Source organism: Sceloporus occidentalis, unplaced genomic scaffold (assembly GCF_023333645.1).
Source record: "Sceloporus occidentalis isolate IW3139 unplaced genomic scaffold, rSceOcc1.0.p SCAF_3, whole genome shotgun sequence".
In the NCBI taxonomy this organism is placed as follows: domain Eukaryota; kingdom Metazoa; phylum Chordata; class Lepidosauria; order Squamata; family Phrynosomatidae; genus Sceloporus; species Sceloporus occidentalis.
In genome coordinates this window covers 37,158,661-37,171,892 of record NW_028316983.1, presented here as the reverse complement: position 1 = coordinate 37,171,892, position 13,232 = coordinate 37,158,661, and the positions used below count along the sequence as shown (strand labels likewise).

Here is a 13,232-nt window from a genome sequence, read left to right as displayed (position 1 = left end):
TTTTATGAAACTCTATCATTAGTACACTGTTAACAACATTTTACTCAAAGAAAGGGTCTAAGGCAGTCAAAAGATTTGGTAATGTTAGTTTGTTTCAGCATACAATCATACAGGGCATCCTGTAGCAATTTTGAGGCTAACTGAGAAAAAATAATTTTAATGTAAGTTTTTATAGATTCCAATTCACTTCATCAGGTTGCATCTGATGAATCTGATGCTAGAAATATTTTTCTTGCTAGTCTCAAAGGTGCTATGGGATTTTTAGCCTCAAACATTATAATCTTTCCTTATAGCAGTGTTTCCCCTTGATTGTTTTGGTTGCCCTTGCTTGTAGAGGTGCTTGCTATCCAAATATGAATAGGATATTCTGAAACAAAAGAGACTAAGCTCAGCTCAAAAGAGCAACTTCTGAAAATATTTAATGGGACAGACATTTATGGATGCTTAAGAAACTGGGCTAGTTGGCACTTCATTTGGGTTTCAGTGCTTTCACTTTGTGGAGCTTATACCTATGCAGAACTGGAGGTTCTTTTGTGCTGTAAGAAAGTGGCTTCTATGAATGACTGTCATGAAATCTAAAGGATGACTTTAGAGAAGTAATTTATAGTGCAAAGTAATCTTTGTTTAGTTCAAGGAAGTTCCTTCTTGTTTCACGTTTCTCTTGCAACTTTTGGTTCTAATGGCTTTGGGGAACTATTAGTTGCCCCATAGTTCTCTTGCCACTGAGCTGAGCTTTCTAACTTCAAAGGTATGGAAAATATCTTGTAGCTCAATGGCAGAGCATGTGTTTTCTATACATCATAGTCTAGGCTTAGTCCCTGGCATGTCACAGATCTCAGGGAGCACAACAGCAAAAGACATATGCCTACCATAAGAAGTTACATAAATAACAAGAACAGTTATGTTAGATCAGGCACAAGCCAATCTAGTCTAGAATCCATTTCCCCACACTGTCCAGTTGCCTATGAGAATCCCAGTAGGAACACATAAGTGCAGCTGCACCCTTTCTTGTGCTCCACAACAACTAATATACAGAGACACACTACCTCTGATACTAGAAATATAGCCATCCTGACTGGTCTTGAACCCCAGTGAAAGAGAGACACTACCACTCTGTATAGCCTGTGCTATATTTGACAAATAAAGCAATGTTCTGACAATATAAGGAAGCTTCAGATAGTTATACAAACACACAAGGGATATTTATATGTATTCATTTAAAGTTTCTAAACTGCCTTTCAGGGCACAGTGGCCTCCCAAAGCAGTGTACAAAGATCAACAACAAAGTATCATACTGTATCAACCAACCACATAAAAATCATTTTACATTCCCTTGTAAACTAGCAGCAAGAATAGCAATTAATGAAAAGTGCATTCATTAATGTTTGGTGTAATGTTTGAGCATTGGACAACAGCTCTGGAGATCAAGGTTCGATTCCTCACTCAGCCATGGAAAAGCACTGGGCGACCATTCAGCAAATCACATTCTGTCAGCCCCAGAAACTCATGTGATAGGTTTGCCATAGGGTTGTCATAAGTCAGAAATAATTTGAAGGCACACAACAACAATCATTAATATAATGCAATTAGAAATAAAAGTGTCTTAAGTGTTCTCTGAAAAGCCAACAATTATGGGACAATATCACTGGAGAGAAAATTCCACAAATACTGTTACTAGTCAGTCTATTGTCTTTTACCAACTTGCCAGAAAGCAGGGCCCCAGAAGTCGATATCAATGTTCAGGCACATTCATACTGTATATACTAGTCTTCCCCAAGCTGATGTCTTCTAGATGTGCTGGACTATAACTCCCATCATTTATATCCATGGTTGATAATGATGTAAGTTGTAATATAGCACATCTGAAAGGCACTGTATTAACAAAATGCTGGTACCTGCAAGTATTCCCTCTATCACCCAACACTTTTGGCAGGAAGTCTTACAGTTTTCCTAGTTTCATTCTGATAGTCTGTTTCTTTTTGACCTTCATGTGGGTAAAGAAGAATTTATCATCTAACTCAACGCTGATTGTTGTTGTGTTATTTTGTTTATCCTAACTTTCCTCCAGAACTAGGACTCAAGGCAGCTCACAGAAATTAAAACAGATTCAAATAAAAACACATTTAAGGGTGTGTGTGTGCGTGCACACAAACACACCCACACACATTATAGTTGAAATGTAATGAAACTATCTATACAATTAAATACAATTTAAAACATTCTATTTAAAAAGATATAAAAATTGGAACATCTCACTGTTAAAAAAAGTCAGTTTCCCAAAGCCATTTGGAATGAAAAATTCTTCATCAGCTGGTGGAAGAGCAAGGAGGCAAACAGGTGAGCCTCGACTAGAAATGAGTTCCAGATCCTAGAAACAGCCAGTAGCTCTCTCCTGCATTCACAGCAAATGTACTTGTGCCTCAGAGTTTAAGATGTGAGAGGAGAAGATGCAAAAAGAAAGCCAGTGTGGAACAACAGTTTAAATTCTGAACTAGAATGTGGGAGATTAATGTTCTCCGCTAAGCCATGAAACTTACTGATTGACTTTGTAAGTTACTGTTAAATACAACAAAATCCAAAATCCACAAAGCAATGATACCTTTGCTGGGCCTACCCAAAATCATAACTTTCATTACGCAACCTTTCAAAGCTTCACTGGCTTCTTCATCAACCATAGATGCTAAAAAAAAATCATACATGAGGAAAAAAAGGTGATGACGTTAGAGTCATGAACACAAATTTTGTCTGATAAGTATATCTGCTGTTAAAAGAATACTGAAGGATTCCAATGCAGACAGAGGCCACTGTTGCTTTTCTGAAGCATGGACATCACCTTGAGCTCACCAGAGGAAAGGTAGGACATCAATATAATAGAAATAAATAAATGAAAAATTGGGATCATCCCATATTCATTTATCTACCATAAGAAGCAAGGGAGGATTGGTATGAACACCCAATTCCAATGTATTGTTTTTCACATGTATTCTTCCAGAAAAGATATTCCAAAATCACTCCCATGGAAGGGAAAAATTGCTCTGGAGGTATCCTCTTGTGAACTTCCAACTTCTGGCCAAGGAAAACTGACAAGTCACATACCTCCTACTTAATGTTACTACCAGAGTGGTCAAGGTAACCCTGCCAAGAAAACATGATTAGCTTGAGACATGGTACTCTCACTCTCAATAGTTCATTCTGGAGAGGCAAACTCACATCTATTCCCTTCAAGCTCTTGATGAGGTAACACAGCAGTCAGAAGCTCTCAGACTAACAGCCAGTACAAGAAAAACACCATCCAAAAACAACAGTGACCTTGTTTGAACCAGCCTGGTTCAAATGAATAGTACATTGGACTCTGACCAAAAGGAGATGGGTTCCAAATCTGCCATGGACTTACTATGAGCCTTGGGATACCCTTTTATGTTGAGACTGGAGAGGAATCAGGGCTACTAGGAATCCATTGAAACATTTGCATAAGCATCAGGGGGCTCCAGGTCTACAACAGGAGGAGGGACAGTATGTTGACAAAGAACATTTGTAAGATCCAGGCTTTCATTTTCATTTTCATTTTTAAAATGCACTTTCTGGTGCAGCTAAGGCTGAGCCACAAGTAAAGTCCAGGAGCCTCCAGACCATGAGGAGCCCAGAAAGTGCTATGTAACGGGGGCAATGGCAAATAGGTCTGGCAGAAGGATTGCATTGAGCATGCTGGAGCTGGCACTGATTCCTGCAGTATCACGTATTTCTTATTATTATTTCTTTTTAAAAATGTATAATCAGCTGTTAGCTGGATGGGCACATATATTGTAACAGATGTGCTTTCTACTTTAAAAATATTTTCCCTTTCCTATAATGAAATGGTGTTTATTCCCAAGTAAATGTGTTTAACAGCAGAAGCAAATTCCATTTTTTTTAATTCCTGTAGTCATGATGGCACTATGATTTAAATTAGTTTAAAATATGAAACAGCATATGCTCTACATGTGTGTCATCTATTTCAATCAGAGGTGGAAAATAGTGTTTTGCTTGTTTGCTCTAACACAGGAATACAGAAGCAGTTGTAAAGCATGGAATGGAGGTAGCAGAGATAGAGCTGTGTGTTTCTCAACTAAAAGTAAAAGGCATAGGCGTTTTAAGTCCCTCATCTTGCAAGTTAATTGTTGTTCTTAAGTGCCTTCAATAATGGTGACCCTCTACTTGGGTTTTCTTAGCAAGATTTGTTCAGAGAGGTTTGCCTTTGCTCTCCTCTGGGTTAAGTACGTGTCACTTCCCCAGACTCATCCAGTTGGTTTCCAGGACTGAGTGAGGATTTTAATCTTGGTCTCCAGTGCTCCAACCATTCCACCACATGGCTCTCTGTAAGTTCATTAAGGCTGCCGAATACTGTGATCTATTAGCACCAAGAGCACAGTCATAGTATACATTTATAGCACTAGCATACTGCTTTAACTGTCACAGCAACATCCTTGGATTTTGCAGTTTAGGGAGGAGCATTTAGAAGTCTATGGCCTCACCAAACTATAAATGCGAGGTTTCCATAGCATGGAACCCTGGCAGTTCAAGTGGAATAACAGCACTATAGCTGTGTAATGTGAATAGGCCCCAAATAAATGTATGCTGCCCAGAGAATCTGGTTAGCAGCTGGTTCAAAATGGAAAATTTTTTTTTAAAAAAAATTAAGTATTTATTTATGAAATTAATAGATGAGGCTCCCTGACATCTTAGTGGCAGCAAATTTCCACAGTGCCCACCCTTGTTTTAAACTCTGCCACTGGGATATCAGGGAGTCTTATCTATTGTCAATCTCCTGAACACACGCACACACACTCAGATTACCATCTAAAAGTGGCTAGAAATCCATCTCTCTCTCTCTCTTTTAAGTTAAACAGCACAGGGTGGATAGGCTTGCCATATCCCGCCTGGGGGCGGGACTTCCAGGTTTGGGGCGGGGCCGCACGGTCACGGCCCGGTTTGGCCCCGCCCCCGGGATTGCCCCTGCTCCCTGGCGAGATATAGCAAGCTGAGGGAGGCTTTCCTTTGCCGCTTGGGCCCAGGCCTGCAGGGAAAGCCTCCCTGAAGAGGAGGAGTCCCTCTTCGCCTGGGCTCCGCCCCCGCCAAGAGCGGGGCCCAGGCCCAGAGGGAAAGCCTTCCTGAAAGGGAGGAGTCCCTCTCCGCTTGGGCTCTGCCCCCGCCCCCGCTGAGGGCGGGGCCCAGGCCCAGAGGGAAAGTCACCCTGAAGGGGAGGAGTCCCTCTCCGCTTGGGCTCCGCCCCCTCCGAGGGCGGGGCCCAGGCCTGCAGGGAAAGCCTCCCTGAAGGGGAGGAGTCCCTCTCTGCTTGGGCTCCGCCCCCACCGAGGGCAGGGCCCAGGCCCAGAGAGAAAGCCTCCCTGAAGGGGAGGAGTCCCTCTCTGCTTGGGCTCCGCCCCCACCGAGGGCGGGGCCCAGGCCCAGAGAGAAAGCCTCCCTGAAGGGCAGGAGTCCCTCTCTGCCTGGGCTCCGCCGCCACCGAGGGCGGGGCCCAGGCCCAGAGGGCAAGCCTTGGAGGCTCCTATTCAAATGTAGGACACACAAAAAAGTGTCCTACATTTGAACATTTTGTCCTACATTTGTCCCGGTTTGGAGGTCCTGATGAATGGCAACCCTAAGGGTGGGGCAACACACTCAACTACCAAAAGAAGAGTATTGGTTATTTATTTAACTTGGGCGCGTAACAGACCACCAAAAACGGGCTTTATGCCCGTGCGGAATGGGCCTTAAATACCAATTAAATTAAATTAATTGCCAAACAGCTACTAGGCACCAGCAGTAGTGAAGAGTGACACTGCCAAAAGGACTCAGAGACAACGGCAGTGTCACCATAGCTAATGAGTTACAATAAACCTCCTTTTGAAGATCTTTTATCACAAAAACCCTATTGATAAGACAATCCAAAATGAAACAAGAGATAGTGGCAGAAGCTGAGGTTCCAAGGTCAGATTGCACTCAGTGAGTTATTGACGTAGAGGATACCTATAAGTAGCACTGTGGCTAATGATATAACTAGACTCAAGCCAAAAGGACGTTCAGGTATTGACGTGCTCAGAGGTGAAATGAAAGTCCAAAGCTGCACATCATATATTATAGGAACACTGAATGTGAGAAGCATGAACCAGGAGAAGCTAGATATTGTCAAGCATTAATCAAAATGGAGACTGCAGTCAAGAAATCAGAAGAATACTAGGACTTGGAAGGGCAACTATGAAAAAACTAGATAAGATCTTGAAGTGTCAAGAAATATAATTGAATACTAAAGTTAGGATTGCCCATGCCATCATATTTCCCATTTCTATAGTTGGGAAAGCTGGGCATTTCAAATCATTTGAAATGTGGTGCTCGAGAAGAGTTCTACAGATATTGCGGATTGCTAAAAAAGGCAAATAAATGTGTCCTAGAGCAAATCAAATCTGAACTCTACCTGGAAGACAAGATGACTAAACTGAGACTGTAATACTGAGATTGTGATACTTGTGATAATGAGCCCTGGTGGTGCAGTGGTTAAATGCCTGTACTGCAGGCACTCACTTACAAACCATAAGGTTTTGAGTTCAATACCAGTCCAGGGGTTCAAGCTCGACTCAGGCTCGTATCCTTCCAAAGTCACTAAAATGAGTACCCAGCTTGTTGAGGGCAATTAGCTTACACTTTGTAAACCATTTAGGGATTGCTTAATTGCACTGACATTACATTAATTGCTGTTGCTATTGATATACTTTGGCAATATCATGAGAGGACATGACTCACTAGAAAATACAATAATGCTTAGTAAGGCAGAAGACAGTAGGAAAAGAGGAAGACCACATTCCTGATGGATAAAGTAAGGGGCTATACAGACCGCCCCTAAGGGGCGGTGGGATGTAGCCCCTTTCCTGGCCAGATTGGGGCTGAGGCAACCTCATGCTGTGGCTCCAATCTGGCCCTTGGAAGGCACCATAGCCATGGCGGCACAGCTCTTTGGTGCCTCTTCAGTGCTGCATCATCTGAATGCAGCGCTGGAGGTGCAGCATGATGCCGCGCACCATCTGGAGGGCCTGCAGCATAATGACACCCTGGAGATAGAGTCAGGATGTGCGTCATCAGGACGCTGCACCCTGACTCCACCCACAGGTCTGTATAGGGTTACATGTATAAAAGAAGTCACGTATAAAAGAATCCATGGCTCTGAGTTTGAAAGACATGGACAGTGCTACTGATGATAGGGTTACATAGAGGTCTCTCATTCATGGGGTTGCTATAAATCAAAATCAACTTGGTGGCAGTTAACAACAACAACCATCTTTCACCCAGAATGGGACCCAAGAGAGCTCATATAATAGATTTAAACAAGATATGGTTAAAGACTTATCATAGTAAAAAATAACAAATTAAAACAATTAAATTATCCTACTGAAACAGAACTAATTTATAATAGTTTGAAAATATTGAAAACATAAAAAGGATGTAAGTACATCATTAAAATATCCTTCTGCAGAAACCAGTGAATAGCCAAAAGTTTGACTCAATAGTAAAAGGACTAATAGAAAAGAAGCAAAGAGAAACCCACTCTAGCCTCCTATGTCTCACAGCAGCCATTGTGGGTTGTGGATCAGTTTTGTTACCCTGAAGATTTGCCTTAGGCATCACTTTCCATAAACGCTGTGGGGATAATTCATTTCCAAAGACACCCTTTCATTAATACAAGGGCAGGCTGTGTCTTACTTTAGAGAAGCATTCCTTCTCCTGGAAGTGTCCATCCAGGAGTGCAACTTCCCGTGATTTGAACACCTCACGCGCACATATTTTCCCACAGTAGAAGCAGCTGAATGTTACAGAATCCTACATCTTCAAGAATGGAGAAGGGGATTTAGTCACATATTGTACACTTCTATAATTAAGGTTTCTGTCTGGTCTTAAGCCTTTCTGGAGCAAGTTGTTCTCTAACATGTCTACTAGGTACTGGTAACACTTGGATTACCTTGAACCAGGAGTCCTTTCACACAACTTAGTGATAACAGTTTCCACTTTAAGTGCCATGATGCATCCTAGTGTTATAATAATGTGGTGTAAAAGTGGCTCAGAAGACAGGCCCATAGCTAGGCATTTAGGGGCCCTGGGGCAGAAAGTACATTTGGGGCCCCTATGTTTTTTAATGTCCCGAGTCCTCCCACGCACTGCGGGCGCCATCTTGGCACACCACTGTTTACATGTGGTGCGTGTCGATGGCGTGGCTCGTGCGGCTCCTTTGGGGTAGGGTTGCCATAATTCTCTACCACCAAACCAGGGGAAATGTAGGAAAAATATAATAATAATAATAATAATAATAATCCCGCCTCTCTCTTATGGATCGAGGTGGGTTCCATAAAATAATCCATAACAGTTACATCAAACAAAAATCATAAAATCACAATGACCAACCCAAAATTTGTAGGACAAAATTTAGACTGAAATGTAGGTCAAATGTTGGACAAAATTTACCCCAAAAAGTGGGGCATTTGATAAAAATGGAGGACATAACCAACTAAAAGCTAAAAACATTAACATTTTTTAAAAAAAAAAACATTAATATAAATCCTTATGTTATAGAGATCTTGTTGCACCTCTGAGACTAAATGCAACTGAGGAAGTAGGCTTTAGGAAAGCTCATGCTGCCAACTTCTTTCTTTCAGATAATAATAATAATAATAATAATAATAATAGAATTCAAAGACATAGAGATTTTGGATCACCTTTGAGACTAAATTCATCTGAGGAAAGAGGCTTTAGAAAAGCTCATGCTGCCAACTTCTTTCTTTCAGATAATAATAATAAATAATAAATGCATCTCAGGAAGTGCAGCAGGAGGCAGCGGTGGGGAGGCCCAGGGTTCAATCCCTTGCTTGGGCATTAAAACACCCCACTGGGCTAGTCACACTCTCTCAGCCTCAGGTGAAGACAAACCCCTTCTGAACAAATCTTCTAAGAAAACCTTTGGGAAAGTCACACACTCTCAGCCTCAGAATAAGGTACAGGTAAACCCTCTCTAAACAAACCTCCCAAGAAAACCCCTTGAAGGCACACACACACATACACACGCACACACTCAAGTCACACTGTCTCAGCCTCAGAGGAAGGCAATGGCAACCCCCTTCTGAAGAAAGTTTGCCACTAAAACCACCTGATGATGAAACGACTTGTAGCCCACGACACAGGAGGTGCCCGACCCTTGGGAAGAGCCTCCCCAGGGGTCTTGTTGGAGGGAGCCACCTTGGGGCAAAGTGGGGGGGGGGGAGAGGGACCCCTTTAGTCCCTGGGGGATGATGGAGAGATTTGGGGGTAACAGACAGGAGGGCTCTGGGCCTCCTCTAGCCAGGGCCCGATGGCACCCACCCAAGGCCAGCCCCAGAAAGCCCTCCACGCTCCAGCACACACACACACACCTCTCAGGAGGGGAGGGAGGAGGAAGGAGAAGAGAAGGAGAAAAAGGAGAAAAGGGAGAAGGAGGAGAAAGAAGGAGAACAGCAGCAGGAGGAAGGCAAAGGAGAGAGGAGGAGAAAAAGAAAAAGAAAGCAGGAGAAGGAGGAAAGGAGGAGGAGAGGAGGATCAAGAAAGCCCCAGGATAGGGTTGCCAAAACAACTTGAAGGCACACAACAACAACAACGGCAGGAATTGCTGGAGCTTGGCTTCACCTCCCTCCTCAAGGGGCTCTCCTCCTCTTCCTTTTCTACTCCTTCAAGGGCGTCTCCACCTCGGGCTGCAGCGAGCCAGAAGGGTGGCAACACTATGGGCCTCCTCCAGCGCCTCAGCCACCTTTCTCTCCCAGCCCAGGCCAGCCATGTGCAGCAGCCAGCAGCATCTCGCCCCCGCTTCCTCCTGGTGGCTGCGAGGGCGCCGGCCCTGCTGCTGCCCAAAATGAACCCCCTGTGGCCCTGATGTCTTCTACTAAAATAGCGGAAAGTAAGTTTGGTAAAAAAAAAATTTTTAGGTAACCCTATCTTGGGGGCCCCTTTGGCTGGGGGCCCTGGGGCAGTGCCCCACTTGCCCTCCCTTAGCTACGGGCCTGTCAGAAGAACACAATGGTCACAATCATGGGTTACTCATATTCTGACACCAGCTGTGTCTTTAAGTTATATATGAGAGAAGACCTAGGGCAACAGTTACATTTCTTCCATTTGTCCTTATCTAAAAGTGGTATCAAAAGTACAATTTAGAGGGAAAATCTAAAAAAACAAAAAACCAAGCAGTCAAAAAAAAAAAAAGCAGACAGGCAAAAGAAAAGGACAACTGGGTCACTAACTCTTGAGCCAACCTACCTGCTGCACTAAACCAGGCACTAGCTTCAATCAGCTCTCTATCTCCTCTCTTTTTTCTTTTGTTCTCTCTCTGTCCTGTGATTGTATGCGAATGTTGGAAGACTTCCAGCTACACAAATTATGTTTTATATGATACCGTATTTTCCGGCATATAAGACGACTGGGCATATAAGATGACCCCCAACTTTTCCAGTTAAAATATAGAGCTTGGGATATACTTGCCATATAAGACTACCCCTCTTCCAACATACACCAAATAATTTAAAAAAAAAAAAAATCAGATTTGATTTCAATATGGTAATTTTAATTCAAATGTTTATGACATGCAGGTACTTAGCAGGAAAACTTGTTGTATACAAAGCCTGCTTGGATTGGTCAGTTCTCCCTACCTGCCCAGCCCTCCCTGTCTCCAAGACTATCAGAGAAGTAGCACAAACACAGCTCTGTTTTCCATACCCCGGGCGTCTCGGACACCTGCAACTTGCTCTGCCCTTCACTTACATCTTCCTGGTGAGGTACCCCCTCACTTCATCATCGGGATCTCGTTAAGTCACTTCTTTCCACGAATCCTGATGAGTGGATTTTCTTCTACTGTACTTGTACAGCACCACCCTTGCTGCTTTCATACGGTCGCCGCATATGGCGAGGATGTGGCCGCGGCCGTTTTTTAGCTCCCCCACCATATGCAGTGACTGCAGATTCTCCAGTTCAGCTCAGAGGTTTCAGCACCTGCCCTGTAAGACGACACCCAGCGTATAAGACGACCTGACTTTTGAAAAGATTTTCCTGGGTTAAAAAGTAGTCTTATATGCCAGAAAATACAGTACTTTTCACAGCTCCCTACACTCTTCAATCTGTCATTGTCTTTTATTCCTCTCAGTCAGCTTCTCTTCCCTCTTGAATTCCTTTGCCCTGTTCTTCCAAACCTGTTCCTCCATCCTCTTTCCCCCGTACCCCCCACTGCACATGTTTCTCACTTTTCCCCTCCCCACAAATAAAAGAAAATTCATTTAATACAGTTGTCCCAGCTGATATTCTGTGATGTAGATCCTGCTGTCTGGCAGCAGGAAAGACAGACCATTTTCTTACTGGAGCACACATCTTGGCACTTCTGTAGCTTAGTTTCAACCATCACAATGACACTAAACCATTTGTCTATCACACACACTCGAGCACTCTGGTATAGAAAAGAGAGAAGCTTTTTCTCAACTTTTTTAAAACATATTTCCTTATATGACACAATATTATTCAAAATCTAGTAGTCCACACTGTGCATTTAGTTCATCCAGCTACTTCTGGTTTTATGTTTAACTCTCAAAAGCTAGTTGTCAAGAGTGAAATCAATTTGCATTAATGTAGCATGCATAGTTTTTATAATAAATAAATAAATAGATGCACACAACTGTAGGATCTGATCAATTTCCCAGGTCACAGCTTGCAAGCAGTTTGCAACCACAATTTAGACAAAAGTATGTCATCATAAATGATGCATACACTGTGATGCACTTGGGACTTAGTTCTCAAGTGCAGTATGTTAATATATGCAGCACACCAAAGACCTGTGTTTTTTATTCTACTTTGCTATACATCTTGAATCAAGCACTGATTCGTGTGTGTGTGTGCGCGCGCACGTGTGTTTCTGTCTGTCTGGGAGAAGGAAAACATAAAGAAATTGCTGTTTTGGAAAACCTGAGTGTAAGAGTGCCCAGCCTCTTATCTCATGTGGGCACCTAGGATTTTCAGTACATTTGCTGATTTAAAGGGCCAGGGAGATCATGAAAATCTTGCCCCATTACTCATAAACTCCATTTATCCACAGTGATTGACTGATGGAATAAAGAGACTAATTTTCAATATTCTAAAATCAACTTCATATCAAACTTGGAATTACTGACTTGTTTGATACTATATTCTCTCCCCCATTTACCTAACTGAAAGCTACAGAGCATTTATTGCCAAACTACTGCCATATTCCTTGGTTGCAGGAAACAAAGCAAACATGTAATGCATAATATCGGATCTAAGGAGTTACACACACACACACACGTGATGCATAGGACCCCTTGTCCTGTGCCAGGTGTTCCTCATGTGTATCCGCCCCCCCCCCCCCCCCCCCCGTCATGGCAGGTGAAGCTATGGAGCACAATGAGAGAAAATCCACATAATGAGACTTGTAAGAAAAGGCAAAGTTGTCTTGGGGCCAAGCCAAACATTAAGTAACCATCGGTTACTACTCATGCGGTCTACAGCCATCAGCAGCACACTTTTATTAGCACTTTAAAGGCAATTTAATTTTTGTTCCAACTGCAGTCATTTCTTTGGGGACATATGTTTTGGCATTTTGCTCCTTTTGTTCCCCTACCTCGTTGGCGACATTCTGCCTCATTAGTAAAAGTCCAACCTCACTATTATTCTGCTGCTCATATTGTCAGCCAGAAGAGGCCAGATTTTCTGGCAGGGGTGTGTTTGTAGATCCCTCCACTCCATAGAAACTATCAGGGAGAAGCAGCACAATAAACCAAAAGAAATTAGGTTCCTTGAAATCAGTGGAGCTTACTTTTGAGTAGATACTATTGGTAGGGTTGCCAGTTCAGGGTCATCCCAGCTCTGGTATCATTATCAAGATGATGGATTCTTAAATGAGTTCTGTCTGATGCCTGCAACAGGAGATGTACGTTTAGAAGTACTCCAAGAACCAGAGCCCTTTCACACTACACATTTATACAGCTATGATTCCATTTTAATTGCCATGGCAACTTCCTATGGAATCCCAGAATTTGTGGCTTAGGAAGTAGAGTTGCCAGTTCAGGATCATCATTTTATTCTTTTAACATGCAATTTGTTTTAATATTGTAGTAATTTAATTCTATTTCAATGTACTATTTTTGTATTCTTTTAATTATACTTTTTTAAAAAAATTGTAAACCACC

The 13,232-nt window shown here is 42.6% G+C and overlaps 1 protein-coding gene across 8 annotated transcripts in view; it reads right to left on the bottom strand.

Annotated features, from left to right (window-relative positions):
- Positions 1-13,232, bottom strand: part of LOC149315762 (uncharacterized) — a 259,568-nt gene that overhangs the window by 97,969 nt on the left and 148,367 nt on the right. For 2 of the 8 annotated variants that reach the window (XM_089514029.1, XM_089514031.1), the window contains one exon: positions 12,860-12,959. The exons of the other annotated variants lie outside the window; for them this stretch is intronic. The gene's annotated coding sequence lies outside the window, so the exon portion shown is untranslated. The remainder of the gene's footprint in view (positions 1-12,859; positions 12,960-13,232) is intronic. 8 annotated transcript variants of the gene reach the window in all.